The sequence below is a fragment of the Topomyia yanbarensis genome, chromosome 3, assembly GCF_030247195.1.
Source record: "Topomyia yanbarensis strain Yona2022 chromosome 3, ASM3024719v1, whole genome shotgun sequence".
In the NCBI taxonomy this organism is placed as follows: Eukaryota; Metazoa; Arthropoda; class Insecta; order Diptera; family Culicidae; genus Topomyia; species Topomyia yanbarensis.
In genome coordinates, this window is record NC_080672.1 from 414,356,153 (window position 1) to 414,370,373 (window position 14,221).

Here is a 14,221-nt window from a genome sequence, read left to right on the forward strand (position 1 = left end):
ACTTCTAAACAACTTCTGAGCAACTCCGAGAATCAAGTAGAAAATAAAAAATTTCTTTCTGTAGGGAATCATTTAATAACACTTTTCGAGGTTTTTAGAGTGGTCCAAAATGCATTTAGAAAACATAGTTAGGAAAGAAATCAATTTTTTCGTAAACCTTTGCTATTTATAACGACTGGGTATTTGATGCGAACCATGGTTGAATGCATTAGACATTTCCTGGGAGCACCTTTCCAGTCACGTTCCACACACATATTTTCCTCGATTACATACCTCCAGTGACAGCAACGCTTTCCCCAAAAGTCGACGACGCCTTATAGGTTGTCTACTGATCACTTTAACGAATCTCCTACGCTCTACATGCCCAAAACTGAATATCATTTTAAACTGTCTCTAACATGCTAGTCCATAATTATCAAGCTTTATGCGCCCCTGTCGTGATCGTCCTTTTCAACGGCTTTCAGCTCACTACACTGTTCTAACATATAACCAGTGCGAGCAATAAGCTCCTGGTCTGATTTTTCTCATCTGTTGCTCGTTGGCAATCCACATCGAACCAGTTTCCTCGTGTGTTATCCGATAGACATGTGACTGCTGAGCTGATCACCTTATGAACTTGCTGCTACGTTGTGATCAGGCAATCTCTTGTTGATCGTTCCCCAAAACCTTTTGTCCTAAAGGAGGAAGTATATATCTTATGCTTTCCATGAAATAAGATATTTAAAAATATATATTTTTGGTATTCACTATTAAATTAAGATTGCACTTGTAGCATGCTATAAAACTTCAATTGTTACTTGGGTAGAGACAGGCTTAGAAGCTTACGGACTATTTTTTTTATCTTCTGCTGGTAGGAGTCGTGCTTAGGCAGAGTTGCTTAAATCTACCATGTTTCACGGCAACAGCAGAGTCGTTCTCTTAACCAATAGAACCGGTAGCTTTCCTATCTGTATATTCCAAATCCATAACTAATTTTCCTACTTAGTCATTTCTAGCTAATTTAATGTCGTTAAAATGAAAAGAAGGTAGAAGTAGAATAAGTTGTTATTCAAATAAATAACATCTATACAGTTCTTCTAAGATTATATTACTGTTAAGTTTTAGAAGAAAGTTGAAAGTTTCTCTTGTTCTCGCTTTCCATGTAATACCTCCTGGAATCGCCATATATGCCTTTACCAACTGCATTATTCATTTGCAATAAAAGGTTTATAATTTTTAGTCAAAGCAAAAAATGAAATTGATCACCAACACTCTTGTATTTTTAAGCCGGTAACCGAATCTTTGCTGCAGTTACCGCTTCCTCTCAGCAACCTTATCTTGTCGATAGAGATTCCTGATTTCAATTAACTTGCGCCAACTAAGATAACATGGCTTGCTTAAACAAAATGAGATATGCAGCAAGTTTGACATGTCTTTTCAACATTATAATAATACTAAATTTTTTTTTTAATTCCAGAGCATTAGGGGGGGCTATAGCCACCCCTAGCCCCCCCTTGCGCACGCCAATGTCTACTACTCGTACCTATTACAGTCCGCTAGCAGCTGAACATTTCATGAAAAAATTTCATGGTACAAAAATGATTCTACGAATATTACCCCAAATTTCATTACCATTCATTTCTTTACCATGTTGCATGGAATTGAAAATGATAAGGAATATATTTTAAATATTACAAGCACTCAAAATATATCGTAAATCTTGTACTATGAACTAGTTCACGAATCAATGAAAAATATTTCATAATTTTGTGAACTATTTGACGAGCACGAATCGTCAAACGTATACTAGAAATCATGAACCAATTCACGAATACATGAATAATATTTTATGATTTCGTGAATTCTTTAACGATCACGAATGGCTAGTCGTTACTATTATGTTAGGTTGGGTATGACTTAAGTTCACAAAACAAAAACAAATGTTTCCACTAATAAAAGCGTTATGCGGGCGTTACTAAAGGGAAATTGAACATAATTATAAAACGCATGATTTTTGTTCATGGTCCTGTTTTCGTAACGTAAAAACGTGATTGTTCCAGAATTCATGGCATTTTATTCACGATTTCGGGAAAAAAAAATTTGTCGTGCAGGGGGTCTTTGGGCGATTTTTTTCTCGGGTCTAAGTTGATGATATGTTTGGACTATGAACCGTTATTTTGCCCAAAAAAAATCATTCCAATACAATGAACATAATTTTTCAATAATATCATCCCAAAACAGGTACTCTTAGTTTTCAAATGACATATTTGAACATGTTTCATTGAAAATTCAATGGAGATGCGAAAAGTTTGAGAATACGCCCATAGATTGTCTTTTTCGCAAATTTTCATCTTCAAACATCCATATTACCCATTTTTAAATACCCAAGGATATATATATATATATATATATATATATATATATATATATATATATATATATATATATATATATATATATATATATATATATATATATATATATATATATATATATATATATATATATATATATATATATATATATATATATATATATATATATATATATATATATATATATATATATATATATATATATATATATATATATATATATATATATATATATATATATATATATAAACGCTTAGTATAGAATTCAATTGAATTGAAGTTGATATAGTTTTCTATTTTTGGTTACACGACTCTCCATAGTGCAACGTTTCGAAGGAACATTTTTTCATCTGCAGAGAAACGTAGGGTTTAAACATAAATATTTTATAGTTTTCTCATAATACAAATTATTTGCAAATTTTGTCAGGACTACAAATATTTTCTTTTCCAAGTAGAATGTAATATTAAGGTTGTTTTCGCGAGAGGCTCTGCTCTACACTAACATGCAAAAACTATTTATAGAAAAAAAAGTAGAAAAAAAACCTGATTTAATCCATCTATTGATACAATTGCGTCTTTCTTATTTCTCCAAACAATGGAAATGTCTATTACATTCTTAGTACACAAAGGCTCACCAGCCACGGACTTGTCGAGCTACGTATCGACGGTGAAATACTTGAAGCAAAAAAAATATCATGCTTAATTAGCCTAATCCGCATTAGTTCAATGGTATCTTCTTGCTAACTAATTTTATCATGCGAGGGTGGGTGTGTGAGAAGGGCGAAAAACTCACGAACGAACAACTCCCCAGCTTAATTTGGTATGAGAGCTGGATGGGGTGGTTGTGTGAGGGGTGATTTAAGGGGGGGGGGGGGGGTTTAAGAGGGGTACGAACAGTGACGAGGGAAGGGGGAGTAACGACTCTCCGCACACCCCTAACTACGCCCCTGTTAAAATCCAGAAACCTTATGCAAGTAAAAAAAAATTGGCCGGGATTAGGTTGACGGTTTTCAGAGTGATTGCATTACCTTTCTATATGAGAAAGGCAAAATAGTTCCATCATCTTAAACCTACACAATTACATCGAAACATCGAATTTGCTTGGGCATTAACAAATATTCCACATTAGGTCTTATGACACAACATAGAAATGAATAGAGAAATGACAGGATAGATGTGAGTCGTGACAGTTGCCATGAGTATGGCCCGGACCAAGTTTCACAATCATTAAAACACCACAAAAAGGTCTCACCCATAAATAGGGGAACACGGGGCTATTCTGACCTACCTAAGCAAATCGCCCTTTTATTCGGATCGATGTGAAAAAATTTACCGATCAAAGGTCCTAATTGCTAGTTTGAAACCTCAGCTACATTTTGGTGCCATAAAAACTCATTTGCACCACTCTTGGCAGCACTAGGCGACGATTTGCAAAACTCTACGTTTTTTCATCCTTTTACAATGTACGGGTAATTCGTACCTCCCTACGGGGAAATTCAGACCGTCGTTTTTTTTACATTGGAATTATGTTTACCTATGAAATATTTATTATAGAAACTCTTTAAAAAGCGAAAAAAAATGTGCTACAAAAACTTATTCTGGTTAGTCATAGCCGTCGATGTGTGCATCATGTTTTTTCTTTGCTGTGACGTGTGCAATCGCGTACGTAGTCGCAAGCCGCTGAACGGTGGTTGATGGAATAGGGGGTCCAAGTGGCCCCGTATGCTCATTTCGCACAAAAGTGGTCAGCATTTTGAAAATATCTGTTCTTTCACCAACACAAAAATCATTCCATAAAATAGGAGCCTCAAGCTTTCCAAAACACCTACCTGTTTATTTTATTTGTTGCTTTAATCACTGCTTTTCCATTATAATGATTCATGTCCGAATTACCCCCGCTGTCTTAATAGCCCCGAGTCCCCCTACACCAAAATATGGTTTTTACATGGGATCTACTGGACCAGGGGGATGGTGTTTTCATGAGTTGATCCCATTACAAACAGCATCAAAATACCATGTATTGGGGGTGAATTTGGTCCAAGAGGTGTTCTGGGCGTTTCATTTGCTCGGGGAGCAAAATATTTCGTAGACGCGTCTAGGCCACTTTGAAATGAAGAACAACATAGATTTGAACCAAAGTAGTCTTAAGGCTCAACTGAGAAATCTTGGAAAAACGGCCATCTTGGAAAACGAAAAAAGCAGTTTCCGTTGAAAAGAGTGCCATGAAAATCATTCAACAGTACTCTACCAATGCTTCGAATGCACTGTTTCATTTTCATGAAGATCTTTTCCAATAGTTTGAGATAAAACTGTTTTTCTAGTTTCCAAGATGGCCACTTTTTGTGGCGTTCTCAGTAGAGCTCTACTTTTATGGCAATAAACTCAGTGCCAACTAGTTCAAATTATCCGTTGTTTTACCCGGACCGAAGACATCGACGAAGCCCGGCAATCACTCCCGAGAATCGAAGTCTCCGGGTCACACCCGGAGAGATGACAATCCTAGTCAGATCGTCTGCTCACCCTAGCACAAGGAGTGTCTGGAATTATATGATCGAATCTAAAAACAAAATCATCATTAGTTAACTAGTTGGCAGCAGCTAATGGGAATGTGTGCGATAAATGTCAAAGAGATACTATAGTCATATTTCTCTATCAAATAGTATCAGACAAATCCGAATAAGTACGCTATTATTAAAAATTATTACCCACTATAGCAAACCATGTTGGCAAACTGCTTCGCACTAACTTTGAGATCTACTTCTGCCCGATAAATTATGGTAACCAATGCCCTACAATAAAAATCCCATTTTTATCAATCACTTGTCCAGTTCGCCACACACAACGGCACATCGAGAATCAGCTGCCATTGATCGAAATGATCTGCTACTTTTATCTACCCACTCGAACAGCCAACGGTACAGTTCCCTCTCTACAATATACTACAAGAGTCATCGATTGAGTGAGGGTGCAATCACGTTAGTCATCCAATTAAATTCATCTCATATGTGAACTATATTATTTCCCGGCCACCCCCGCAGCTACGTTTATGATTCGACTTGACACTTGCACTCCATGCAGTGTTACATGGCAAATAATTGGATTTATATCACTTCATGGTGGCAATCTGCGCTGCAGCCAGCAGCGTTTGAGGCCAGGCCGACCACGCCGCCTGGCCGTTTGACCCTTCCTCCTTCCGCATCCCTGAAACACCGGACGTGAGAGGCTTGGAGTTCTCGAATCCGGAACCGAGCGCGGCTGATAAATAGAACGTTAGTTTGTCGGTACAATCGAAAAGCGGCTCGCGAAGGCGGCATCGGAACCGCACGCTCCGGCAGCCAATAAATAGACCTCCCCCAATGCCAATGTGCTCAATCAATTGCGCACCAATTAGTGGACTGGTTTGAAGCCGATCGAAGTAGACTTTTCAGCGGATTGCGCGATTTCTGGTTTGGTTTTGGTACATCCAGTGGCGTAGTAGCGGGGGGGGGGGGGGGGGGGTTTGGGGACGAAACCCCCCCCCCCCCCCCGAAATATTTTGAAGAAATTTGAAAAAATTGAACATGTTAAACAAAAATATGCCTAATATTTAAAATGAAATTCTCAAAGTTTCATTTGCAAAAGTTATCTTGTGAAAATATTTCCTTGTAGTGAAAATTCGCTGCAGACTCGACACCTACCTGTCGGCACGTTGTGGAGGCCAGCCCGACCTTCGAGGACTATAACAAGTGAGGAGCTAGGAGCTTAATGGTTCACGAAACGGATATCGCTACCGAGAGAAATTTCGCCACATTCTGTAGTCCTTGACTGACGGCGTACATGGACTGGAGAGTGTGAGAGAAGTATCCCCATAGAGACCACCAGGCGATTCGCTACCGCATCGGCCAATAGAACCCTGCTGCAGCACGAAGAAGGACGTTGTTGAGTTACTTCGGCGAACAACGGAATCAAGTACGTTGATAGGCTGATCTAACAAGACAATGTCACGAAAACTAGGGCCATGCAGTAGACGGCGCATGGGGTAACTAGGCCGAAAACCTGGACAAAATTATTTTCTGCTGTTCTATATATTATTTTGCAATTATAATTCAAGAGAAGCTTAAATATTTGATCTTGAGCACATTTTTCATAAAAAATCCACTTAACAGTGTGAAATTTGTTTTCTTCTAATATTCCTTCAAAAACTCAACCTAAACGAAACCATTGTGAATGGTAGCTGTAGTAACAGTAGTAGGACGATTGTCTAACAAATATAATTTTCTAAATTATATTTGTACATTGGAGACAATACATACATTACCTTGTTTTATTGATGACCATTCCAAAACTTGTTATGTTATCTGTGAATATTTACGGCTTTCTCAGTCAATTTAGCTTGAGCAAACGAATTGTTTTTAAAACTGCCCGACGTTTCGACCGTATTTGGCGGCCTTTTTCAAAGGAAACTAAAATAATCGTTAATTATGAGTGAACAGGTAAAGCATAGTAAAAACATATATGAAAAAGTACGAAACAAAAACAAAATTGCAGTGCTGTGTCGTTTTTGTCGTAGTCGCTGATTGCCAACGGTGGCAGGTTGGGTGTTTTTGCACTGACCGAAATGGTTGTGAAGATGACGAATTTGTGCTGAAAAAACACTTTCAGTTCATCAACTATGCACAAAAGTAAAAAAAAACTTGTTTCGGAAGTGCTACTTTATACTAAAGAAAAGTGTGTAACGTTAACATTCCTCGATGACTCTTTGTTCCTCATCTACAAGTTCTACCGCTGGTTTGAAAAGGTGAGGAGGGAGGGAGGTGAGGGTTTTTCATCGAAAATTTATGACTATTACAAACGGTAAACAATTTACGAAACTGATAGAAATCTTAGCAGGCGATTCAGTTAAATAAGACTTATAGTTTCTTATAATGTTTTATAAAAAGCACCAAAATTATGTAAAAACTACAATTTTTAAATTGCTCTCAAACCAACGGTCGGATGAGTATCCACCTGCGATGGACTGACAATAGCCGATAGTTTCGAATGCTTTCAACCTTTTATCTTAATTTGACTTAGTCTGATAACTTTTTCAATTGCGAAATAGTACTAAAATCATAAAACAAACATTTACCTTTATTTGTCAAAACAAAATAGCTTGATTTTTTTTAATTTCGATATATCCAGCATTAGAGTAGTTAGAATAGGTCATTAACAGGCGGGCTCAGAACGCAATATCGGAGAGTGAGAAAGAAGCGCAAGCGACGTATCTAGAAGATAGGGACTCTTTAAAACGGGAGATCAAGCCAATTGCCATAAGAAGCTGTGGTGAGAAATAAACGCCAATCCCTGGGGGACGCGTACTGATTCGTCATGACGAAGACGAGGGTCCGTCGACACCAGCTGAAATATGCCCGGGTAAGCTAAAGATAATCGTTGAAGGTCTCTTCCCGAATCACGATTCAACTACCTGGTCACCGACACCGTACGGCGAAGAAGAAGGAGGCAACACAGTCGAGTGGCAAGTGACTAACGACGAGCTCAAAGACGCGTCGATGTGACTAAAATCAAAGAAAACCCCCGGTCCGGATGGAATACCAACCGTGGCGCTGAAAGCTGCGATCCTGGCATATCCGGACATGTTCAGGATGCTACTGCTGAAGTCTTTAGACGATGGTAATCCCCGAAATGAGGAAGGTGCAGAATCTGATGTTGCTGCCAAAGTCAGGGAAGTCACCGGGCCATCCAGCCCCGAATAGACCAATGCCGCAGCGTGGCATAAAATCATGAGCCAGATCCTGAAGAGCTATTTCCAGAGTAGAGCACTGCTGTACCAGACGAACAAAAGGGCAGAAGGCACTGCGAGTCGCAGCGGGCGTTACTCAGGGCTCCATTCTCTGTCCAACACTTTGGAATGGGATGTACGATGCACTGATAATATAAATTCGTGAATATAATGAATCATGCAATGCACGAATTCATTCGTCGTTTTCTGCAACGAAGTATTTTCGTGCATTGTAAATAGTAAGTTTCGTTCATTTTATGAACAAGAATGGCCGTATGGTGAACGAAAGCTTTCGTAAATTTTACACATTTAATGTACACTGCACGAATGTTATCGTTGCTAACGACATTATTTTTCGTGAATGAAATGAAATGTTTTGTTTATTTTAATAAACATTTGTGAACGATTTCGTTGGTCGCACGAAATCTTTTCGTTTATCTTAGAAAAGTTTTCGTATTTATTAGCCTTTTATTGTTTTCAGTCGATCTTTTGGGATCGAAGTTTGACAATATCGTTTTTTTGCCTTTCTCATATAAAGAAAGGTTATGCAATCACTGTAAAAATCGACTTTTTAACCGAGGCCCGGAGAGCCGAGTGTCATACACCATTCGATTCAGTTCGTCGAGATCGGCAAATGTCTGTGTGTGTGAATGTATGTGTGTGTGTGTGTCATTTAAACTCACACAATTTTCTCAAAGATGGCTAAACCGATTTTCGCAAACTTAGTTTCATATGAAAGGTATAACGCTCCCATAAGCTGCTATTGAATTTTTAGTTGATCCGACTTCCGGTTCCGGAGTTACGGGTTGAAGAGTGCGGTCACACAGCAAATTCCCATATAAACTGGTACCACCATGATGTTCAAATGATGTAAAACATATTAAAATTGATGTAACATTACTCTAGTTTGCGGGTCTGGATCACTAATGATCAATCAAAGCAGCTTTGACCACATTGGCCACCTATGACGGTTCATGACGCCCCCGGGGAACCCGCCAAGTTCCTAAGCTAATATCACACCCATTCCACAACGAATTCTCTACCGAGTTTTACAAACTTGATTTCAAATGAAAGATACAGTAATGTCATTGACTGCTGCTGAATTTCATTCGGTTCTGACTCTTGCTTCCGGAGTTACAGGGGTGTTAGTAAGGATACACTGGAATTTCCCATATAAATCGGTACAATCGTAATACCTCAGAGGCTAAAAACTATTGAAATGGTCACCAAATTACTTCTAATCGTAGATCTAGATCACTGATTGCCAATCAAACATTCTTTGAATATATTGTCCACTATCGACGATTCCGGAAGTCCGGAATTCCGGGCATATTCCACAATTAAAGTCACATCGGTTCATCGGTGATGACTGAACCGATTTTCTCAAACCAAGTCTCAAATGGAAGGCAAAATATGCAGTTGAGTATTGCGTAGCCGCCCCTTCCCCCCCTCCCCACCTTGCCCTTACACCTCCCTCCTTCATCACTCCCCTCTTCTTGGATCACCCTCACGCCCAGATTTCCTTCATCCACCCCGTATACCGAAATAAGATGAAGGATTTCTGACGCATCCTCCACACCCACTCTAATAACCCCCCATTTCCTCCACTTTCAAACCCATTCCACCAACATTTCAAAATATAATCACATGAAGATAACATTGAAATCATGCTGATTAAGCTAATTAAATATTATTCTTTTGCCTTTCTTATATAGAAAGGTTATGCAATTGCTCCAAAAACCGACTCTCTAACCGAGGCCCGGAGGGCCGAGTCTCATGTAACATTCGACTCAGTTCGCCGAGATCGCAAAATATCTGTGTGTATGTATGTGTTGCGGCACAGCATCATTTTCGACCGTCCCCGCAGCTTGTCATCTTCATGGATCATGGATCGATCTAGACATACACATGTGAGCACAATCTCACTAACGATGGTGAGAAAAACGTATGGGATGTGAGAATGGACACTATGCATCATCCGTGTTGCCAGTTGTGCTGCGTTTAATTTATGCTAATTTAAATATAAATAGATTTTATGATTTGAACCAAATCAAGAATTAGTATGTAGCTAGCCACCGCTCTAGGCGGTCGGTCTTCAACCCGTCTTGGGCTTAATCAAGAGTTACCCGTCTTAGGCTTAGTTAAACAAGTTATCCGTCTTGGGCTCAGTTCAAAGTTTTACCGTCGCTAGGCTTAGTGTGAATAAATAAGATAGATGAAAAAGTGTTTTTATTTCTGTGAAGTGTTCACGAAAAATCCTGCTCGAAAGGAATTAAGGAGTCGCTGTGAAAGGAATCTCAGCTCCCTACGCTCGATTAAAACCGAACCTAGATAACACAACGTATGCCCTAGGCACTAGACGAAACAGTATGTGTGTATATATGTATGTGTGTATGTGTATGTGTGTATGTATGTGTGTGTATGTGCGGATTTGTTAACAAAATGTCCACATCGGTTTCTCGGAGATGGCTGAACCGATTTTTACAAACTAAGATTCAAATGAAAGGTATAATATTCCCATAGGTTGCTATTGAATTTCATTTTCAACCGACATCTTGTTTCGGATTACGAGTTGAAGAGTATGGTTACAAAATAAAATTTGTTGATTTGTCTACATCGGTTTCTCGGAATTTTCTGAACCGATATTGACAAACTTAATTTTAAATGAAAGGTCCTTCAGCTGCTGTTGAATTTTGTGTGGATCCGAGTTCTGGTTCCTGAATTACAGGGTGATACGCACGATCACGCAGCAAATCCCGATTCTAACGAATTCTGCGATGAATGTATAAAGGTGAATTATTTTCCAAAATGTAAACATAACTGTTGAATTTGTAGATCTAGGTCACCAACAGTCATTCAAAGTCTCTTTGGCCACACTGGCCACCATCGACGGATCCGAAAGCATCCAAATTCAGAATAACGGTTATATTGGTTTCTCGAAAATGGCTTGACCGATTTGATCAACTTAGTCTCAAATGAAAGGTGTTGCGTCCCCGGAAACTGATATTAAATTCCATCTCCATCCGACTTCCAGCTCCGGAGTTACGAGTTGTGGAGTGCGATCACATAGAAAACTCCGATTCAAACCGATACCGCGATGAATGCAAAAAGGTGCTCTTTTATATATACTTACCAAGAGTAATAAGAATGAAAGACATTTCCATAATGTTATATTGTACGAACCAGCTATTAAATCATAGTTTGGAGAAATGAGAAAGGCACAATTGCACCTCTAGGTGGATTAAAACAGGTTTTTATTTAAAAAAATCGATGTGGCCAAATCGACTTTATTGTGGTACGAAGAAATGGCCGCTTGATGAACGAAAGTTTTCGTAAATTTTACTTATTTAGTTCACGTTGCACGAAAGTTATCGACATTATTTTTCGTGAAAGAAACGAAATGTTTCGTTTATTTTAATAAACGTTTATGTATATTACAAACGATTTCGTTGGTCGCATTCGATCTTTTAGGGTCGATGTTTGACAGCACCGATATTGCTCCGGCAGAGAAAAACTCAAAATTGTTCATACAAAATCAATGAGCAGTTCGCGACGGCTCAACTGATTCTGTACTGCTCCAGATTCTGAATCAACTGGAAGCGAAAGAGGTTCAGGAAATCTGCCTGCAATCGGCGGACACGGATACGACTACTAAATAGTCAGACAATAACAATTATCTGACGTATAGCAACAATTGCTCCATATTGCTCTTTTGATGTGGACGGTTTGACGAATGGTGCTCGTAAATATTATAAAGATATTCGTATATAACAGCGAACGACTCGTTTGCTGAATGAAGCTGTTTCGTAATAAGCCAACGAAAGTCATTTCGCGGTTTTCACGAAAAACTCGCAATAAAAAATAAAAGTGTTTCGATAGAACTACGAACGATTCATCATATGTACGAAAAATTCGTATATTTTATGAAAGTTGTTTGTACGAAATTAATTCCTAGCGATTTACGAATATATTCTATCAGTGTGGGGGGGGGGGGGGGGGTCTTAACACTGCGGCTACCCAGGAAAGTGAAAATCGTTGGTTTCGTGGACGATGTGTCACTAACGGTGAGACACTTGAAGAAATGGAGGTGTCGGCGACGGACACAATCTATGCGATCGAGAGCTGGATGAACAGGTCAAGCTGCAAATGGCTCACTACAAGACGGATTTGTTGTTGGACAGCAACTGCAAAGCGGTTCAGCGGATACAGATCACCATCGAAGGGCATGTGAATGCATCGAAGCGTGCACTGAAACAATTGGGAGTGATAATCGACGACTGATTGAGCTTTAACAACCACGTTGATTACACATGCGAAATGTCGGGTCTTTATGTAGTGTTTCGTCATCGATACTGCGATATGGGGCTCCTGCTTGGGGTGCGGCGCTGAAAACCAAGTGAAACCGCGAAAAGCTGTACTGGACGCTTCGACTGCTGGTCGTATGAGTTGCGATTGCGTACCGGAGGCAGTATGCTTTGACGCCGAGATGATCCCCATCTGCATTACCCTGACGGAGGATATCAAGAGCTACAATCAATGAAACGTCAGAAACGTGAGGAAGATGATGAGTATCGATTCGATGGTGACGTAGCAGCAGGAATGGGATAATACGGAGAAAGGAAAGTGGACCTACCGGCTCATCCAAACCTGTCGACGTGGGTCAATAGAAAGCACGGAGAGATGACCTTCCACCTGAAACAGCTCCTACCGAGCCACGGCTGCTTAAGGAGTATCTTCATCGGTGTGGGTACGCAACGTCAACATTGTGCCTGGAGTGTGTGAACATCGAGGAGATACCGGAGCGTCTTTGAATGTCCGAGGTTTGAAGTGACGTGCAGGGAGCTACTTAAAACAAGAGGACCGGACATCAACCCGAATAATGTAGCCTACAGAATGACAAGCCTCGTAAAGACGTGTAACGCAGTAAACAGAGATATGATGTAGATCAGTAATTCTCACCCTGGGGTCCGCGGGCCCCTAGGGGGCCGCGAAGTCATTGCTGGGAGTCCGCAAAGAAAAATATATTTTCCGAGTGCATATTGAAATTTCAAATCTTGTTTCCTAACAAATTGAAAATAACATATTGATAGCATACAAAATTGATATTTATCTGTGGGGGTCCGCAGGAACCCAGTGTGATATCTAAGGGGTCCGTGGTACGAAAAAGGTTGAGAACCGTTGATGTAGATCATGACCGTCCTACAGCGGAATGGACATCGACCAACGGTTTCGGGAGAGCAATCACCGCCAGGGAACTCTCCGCAGGTATAAGCTAGATCCACCGCCGAGGACTAGTCGAGTAGACTGCAACAGAGCAGCGAGTATGAGTCGTCGAAACGCCAGCGAACCGGACGTCACGCTCCACTCGGAATGAATAGCCAGAACGACCACGGCACCCCACCGGTTGTTCCGATAGAAAAATAGCGAAATCGATATTGGGAAAACTTTTTTCGCCAGGGAACTCTCCGTTAGCGCAAGCTAGATTCGCCGCCTAGACTGAGTAGACAGCGACGAAACACCACTAGTCGCGGGTCATCGGCGCACCAGTGCACCGGATACCCTGCTTCACCAGAATCGCCGAACTGACCTCGGCACCTAGCTGATTAGCTCGATCTCGGGAGAACTTCTCTCGCCGGGGAATTCTCTGTCGGAGTAGGTCAGGTCCATCGTCGGGGACCAGACCGAGTTGTTCGCGAACAAGTCGAGGACTGAATGGACCATCAAGGAAGTAGTGCTAAATGGCCCAAGAAGAGAACTAAATGGTTTAAAGGAGTTGCGGTGCTAAATGGCACCGGTTACGGAGCCAAAGGGCTCAAGAAGTTGTAGTACTGAAACCAAATAAGAATCGGTATCGGGAGAACTTCTTTCGTCTGGGACCTCTTCGTCAGCTTACAGTCAGATTCACCGCCGGGAACGAGACCGCGTAGACCGCGACGATACACCACCAGTCGCGCCGGAGCTCCAGCAAACCCCTACTTTACCGGAATCGCCGAACTGACAGCACCTAGCTGGTTGGCTCGAACTTCTCTCGCCGGGGAACTTTTCGTCGGAGTAGGCTAGATCTATCGTCGGGGACTAGACCGAGTAGTTCGCGAACCAGTCGGAAGCT